Source organism: Aquarana catesbeiana, linkage group LG09, assembly GCF_042186555.1.
Source record: "Aquarana catesbeiana isolate 2022-GZ linkage group LG09, ASM4218655v1, whole genome shotgun sequence".
Classification (NCBI taxonomy): domain Eukaryota; kingdom Metazoa; phylum Chordata; class Amphibia; order Anura; family Ranidae; genus Aquarana; species Aquarana catesbeiana.
The window spans coordinates 297,992,322-297,998,321 of NC_133332.1; positions in this window are offsets into that span (position 1 = coordinate 297,992,322).

Genomic DNA, 6,000 nt, shown 5'->3' on the forward strand with positions numbered 1-6,000 from the left:
GGAGCCAAACTAATGGCAGTTCAGCCTATTGAACATGACTTAAGAAGCATGACATTAAAACGATTCCTAATGGTGTCCTATAACCCAGCCTGCTGTGTGTAAAGCCACCCCATCGCCTCATCCACAGATCAGGAGCTGCTCTCCTCTGTAGGGCAGAATGGAGCCTTTTGTTAAATCTACCAAATACTTTTTTTTTTAACTGAAGATGGATTCTCTGCTCTTCCCTTTGAACTTTGCAATAAAGTCTCTTATATCCTCACCCCATGGTAAAGTGATGGGGCTTGCATCTCTCCCTCTCGGCCTAGAACATCTGCTGGGAGAAATCCAGGCTGCAGGGCAAAATCTGTAAACACAGCAAGTCATTAAAAAGATATTAGTGCAAGTAGGCTGGCCCAGCAGACGATATTGATCAGGGATACAGGACAGCAGCAGAGGACCGCCAAGCTCCAAAGTTTGGGACACTTTTCATGCTAATTAAAAAGAAAATATCTCCATTCATTCAAAGGATGATTGATCTGACACACTGAGAAATGTATGAGTGTCTATAATTTATCTTTGGTGACATCGATAGTAGAGGACTCCTGTGCAACAGAGAAAAGTCTGGATATCCTTTGATACTTATTGTTGGCCAACAGTCCATAGAAGTATATGCTAGATGGTAAATGCCAAATGGAACTTGAATTCAATGGGCATCTGATGAACTACACAAATTGGAACCATGGGCAATATAAAAAAATAACATGTATGATGCCATCTTCTTTCAGCAGCATTAACATAGCAGTCCAACTGTTTTATTATCGGTCAATCTTGCCATCCTAGATTATGAATCCTAGATTCCTCATTTCTCTACTTCTTTAACAGGCCAATCTGTCCATCAAATCTTTCTGTTACAGATTGCTTGTAATGCTAGTATTTTTTTCATATGGCTGTAACTGCTTAAAAAGTGTTTGCTAGAGTTAAGCTTTAGATCTCATGCCCTAGGATGGTTTGGACAATACAGTATGAGTAAAAAAATGTGTTTGTTGGATGAGGTGGAGACCATGATATCCCTAGAAGTTCCCTATAGAGATATGCATACTTACATTGTGCCATGTTGGGCTAATGTAAGTATGAGACTAAAGTGATACTATAGGCTGTTTCGTTTGGTAAAAAAAAAAAAAAAAAAAAGAGGCTATATTTACCTGTCCTGTGCAACAATATTGGAAACAGCGCCGGATCAGTGACAGGAGTCAGGTAAGTGTTTAGGGTTGTGGGTGGGTAGGTACAAGTTTTTGGGCATTTTCTTACCTTAATACAGAGAATGCATTCAAACATAACTAAAGGCAAAACTTTGGATAGAGTGGAGAGGGATTAGAACCCCTGGAGGTTTTTATTGCTGTCTGTGTCTCCGTTAAGGAGATTCCCCCTCTCTATTTGTCCTGTTTGCCGTTATCATTGAAAGTAAAAGTAAAAGAAAATCTCAAATTTTGGGTTGTCCCCAGAAAAGTAATAGAGGGGTAATCTTTCAATGGGGACACTAGTTCCGGTGACCTGGGGGTACCCAAGGAATTCCTTTAGTTTGCAGGGCTTTCCTCTCACGTTCTGTTTGGCTATGGTACAGGAAGTGAAGGGCAATCTCTGCAATGGGAAACAAATGGAGGAAAAAAAATCTGACCGGGTTATAACCCATATCTCCCAACTTTTTTAGATGTGAACGAGGAACACCTATTAGTATATTAGTATAAAGTATATAGGCATAGGACGCTCCCCCTGGCATGGCCCCTTAAAGGAGAATTAAACAAAAAAAAATGATTAGTTAAACCCACAAATGCTTTTTTTTTTACTACTGCTATTACTTTATATTGGCTTTTGACATTTACAAATGCAGCAATTTAGAAATTGGATGAAAGGTTTAGCACTGGGAAATTCTTTTTGAAAGATAAATAGTGCATTTTATATACAACTATATAGATCAGACCAAAATTAGGGATAAATGAGGAAGAAAGAGCGACAGAGGGACTTCCAAATCAGGGACAGTCCCTCGAAATCAGGGGCAGTTGGGAGCTATGATAACCCTCTCTTGCCCTATCCAAAGAGAAAACAAAAGTTTTCTCTTTGGTTTAACTTTAAGGTAAAAAAAAAACTTATTGACTTTAGAACCTCTTTAAAGTGGAGATCCACCTGCAAACATTTTTTTTTTTAAAGTCAGCAGCTACAAACACTGTAGCTGCTAACTTTTAATAAGGACATTTACCTGTCCAGGGAGCCCACGATGTCGGTCCCGTCCATCGGATCGGGTGCAGGCACCGCCATTCTAACTAAGGGAAACAGGTAGTGCAGCCTTGAGGCTTCACTGCCCGTTTCCTACTGCGCATGCGCGAGTCGCGCTGCGCTTTGTGAATGGCCAGCTTGTCTTCTGGGACACACACAGGTCCCAGAAGACAGCGGGGGGGGCACGCAGCAAAAAAGGATATGACGTCCTGGGCCGTGGCCCGGATGGATCAGAAGTACACTGTGTACTTCATAAAAAGGTAGGAAGGAAACAAAAAAAAATGTTTTCATATCCAATAATGAGGGGTGGAGGGGTGGTCTTTCGTTTAAGACCACCTCTCAAAAGTGGGTGGAACTCCACTTTAAGCTCAAAGAAACTAACAGAATGATATGAGATGATGCTTCTATTAGTTTCATTGTTTACTAATGAAGTATTGTGACCTCTGGTGTCTATTTGTAAGATATTACTATCTTTGGGTCTTTACTGAAATCAGATGTTATTTAGAAATGGGTATATAACCTTTGACATTTAGATTCATTGTTTTTTACCTGTATTTTCATTTTTATATTTATGACCTCTTACTTTTAGATTCATAACCTTTGTATTTGTCCTCCTGATGAAGGGGGAGTCTGTTTGGCCTTGAAACATGTTGACTTTATTCTGCTATGAATCAATTTTATCATTACATTTCCTTGGAGTCTTGGAAGTCTGTTTGGCACTCTCATTGGATTATATGCGTCTGGATTCTCAACTCTGGTCCCTGTTGGTGGCCCCATTTTGCCAAACTGGAGCCAGTGTGCCCAGCTTCAGTGATCTTTAGAAAATCTGAATCCAATACCCCATTTGTTTAGTGTTGATCACATATCTACTGTCTGTGATGTCCAAGTGATGATGGGGCAACCAGCATGTCCTTCTCTTCCTACCATGCACAGTGTTGTTTCCGTTCCCTCTTCATGACAAGAAGTGAGGAGGTGACCGCTGGCTGACCACAGCTGCAAATTAAGTTCTGTGCATCTCAAAGGATGCATCTATCTACTAATATACTGTGACTAAGTGATTTACTTGGACATGTCATTAAAAGAAGGGACACTAAAATTGTTCTTGCACAGGGACACTTTGTTGACTATCTGTCACATGGTAGTAGAGCCCAGAATGCAGGCAACGGCTTCTCGTATACCTTTGACTCGGGAACCCCTGGTAGTGTTGACAGGGACTCAGGAGTACAAAGGGGCACAAGTGCCTGACTGGAAGGCTGATGAAGAGGGCTGGGTCCTGTAGTGAGCAGGGAGGTGCACTGTAGTCCAGCAGCAAGGTGCAGGCAGAAGACTGGATGCAGTAGACAGCAGGAAGGTGCACTGTAGTCCAGCAGCAGGATGCAGACAGGAGACTGGATGCGGCAGATAGCAGGAAGGTGTACTGTAGTCCAGCAGCAGGATGCAGACAGGAGGCCGGATGTGGCAGACAGCAGGATGGTGTACTGTAGTCCAGCAGCAGGATGCAGACAGGAGGCTGGATGCGGCAGACAGCAGGACGTAGACAGGCCGGGTCAAACACAGTCGGGCAGATCAGGTACAGAAGGGCATTCCAAAGAATAGCCGGGATCGGGGCAGGCAGCAAGCAGAGAAGTCAGGAACAGGCCAAATCAGATAATAGATCAAGTAACAAGATAACAGGGCAGCAGGGGTCTTCAGGAAACGCTGTAAACTAGACAGCAAGGCAGCAAGGCATCAGTCCCCTTTAAATAGCCATCTTGGCGCCAAGTGCTGTCACAAGGTGCACGTGCGCGTTCCCGCTCGCGCCCGCACACCGCTATTCGCGCTATTGCACATGCGCGTGCGCCAGATGGTCTTTCTGCGCACAGGCATTCTTCTAGCACCCAGATTGCTAGAACGTTTGCTGGAAAGCCTTTCCTGACACTATCAACACCACTGGTGGGCAGCCATATTTGTCCATTACCAGGGTCTGATCTCCATCACAGGAGCCTGTAGGCACAAAAAAACAGGTACCCCCAGCTGCTACAATCACCTCCTTTATACAGGACAGTTTCTTGTTTTGTGCCTACAGGCTTCTGTGATGGAGATCAGACCCTGGTAATGGACAAATATGGCTGCCCACCAGTGGTGTTGATAGTGTCAGGAAAGGCTTTCCAGCAAACGTTCTAGCAATCTGGGTGCTAGAAGAATGCCTGTGCGCAGAAAGACCGTCTGGCGCATGTGCATGTGCAATAGCGCGAATAGCGGTGTGCGGGCGCGTGCGGGAACGCGTGCGTGCTCTTTGTGACAGCACTGGGTGCCAAGATGGCTATTTAAAGGGGACTGATGCCTTGCTGCCTTGCTGTCTGGTTTACAGCGTTTCCTGAAGACCCCTGCTGCCCTGTTATCTTGTTACTTGATCTATTATCTGATCTGGCCTGTTCCTGACTTCTCTGCTTGCTGCCTGCCCCGATCCCGGCTATTCTTTGGAATGCCCTTCTGTACCTGATCTGCCCGACTGTGTTTGACCCGGCCTGTCTACGTCCTGCTGTCTGCCGCATCCAGCCTCCTGTCTGCATCCTGCTGCTGGACTACAGTACACCATCCTGCTGTCTGCCACATCCGGCCTCCTGTCTGCATCCTGCCTTAGAATGGTGTGATAACTACATACCTGACTCCTCTTCTGTCAAGCCTGCTTTGCCTCGTGGTAATCCCAGGCCTATCCATTAACTATGCAGGCCCTTCTTTCTGCTTTGCACTGCTACACAATTGTTGTGCTTATAATATAAAATAATATAATATAATATAATATAATATACAGTATGGGTTCTCTTTAAACACCCAATCATGTGCAAGAAGAAAATAGGATATTTGCTTGCCCATGATTGGAATATTGAAGTGAACAGAGCTTCACCTGATTTACCTTACTAGTTGAACAGTCTTTATTCTTTTGGTAAATCAAGGTCCAGGCTGACTAAAGTCGGCCATAGACGGATCGAATCTTCGCCGGTTCAGCAAGACCAGCCAAGATTCAATCTATCTATGGGTAGTTTGGTTGCATCCAATTTTCATTCTGTTTCTTCAAATTTTCTCATCACTGCGGTCAAAAAGGAATGTGGATTTGACCCCACTAATGATTAGAAAACTGAACTAACTTTATTAGAACAAGTTTTCTTAGGAATTTTCATTAAGGCTGGCCATAAATGAGCCAATTTTTTTTTTTTTGTTCAGCCAGCGGTTTGAACAAAAAAACGGACCCTATTCCCCCATCCACACGTTCAAAGGTGGATGGGGGAATCCTCCCCGCTGTGTCTTTGTATTCTGACAGCGGGGAGACTTCTCCGCCATCAGAATACACAGATCAGTGCGGCAGTCTATTCCCTGTGGCCACACATTGATCCAAATTTGGCCAGTCCATGTATAGCCAGCTTTACTGAAAGCAATGCTCCCCGTGTTCCTAATATCCTGATACTAATCGTTCAGGAAAAACCCAACAGGCTAGCTGTACACAAGTTAATCAGTAGATATGTATCATATTATATTTATATTTTATTAGCATGGACAGCACCAGCAAGAAACAATAGGTATCCAAGCTCATTACCATGCGTGTTCCCAAAAAAACCCCCCAAAAACATCAATATTTCATACAGAGGGGTTACACACAGTGAATATAACTTATAGTCTCAAACAATAGCAACTTCAGACATCCCTTCCCAATGTTAGGTGCTAACGTGCACCACTGCTGTAAGAATGGAGATATGAGTGTTCAGGTCGTAA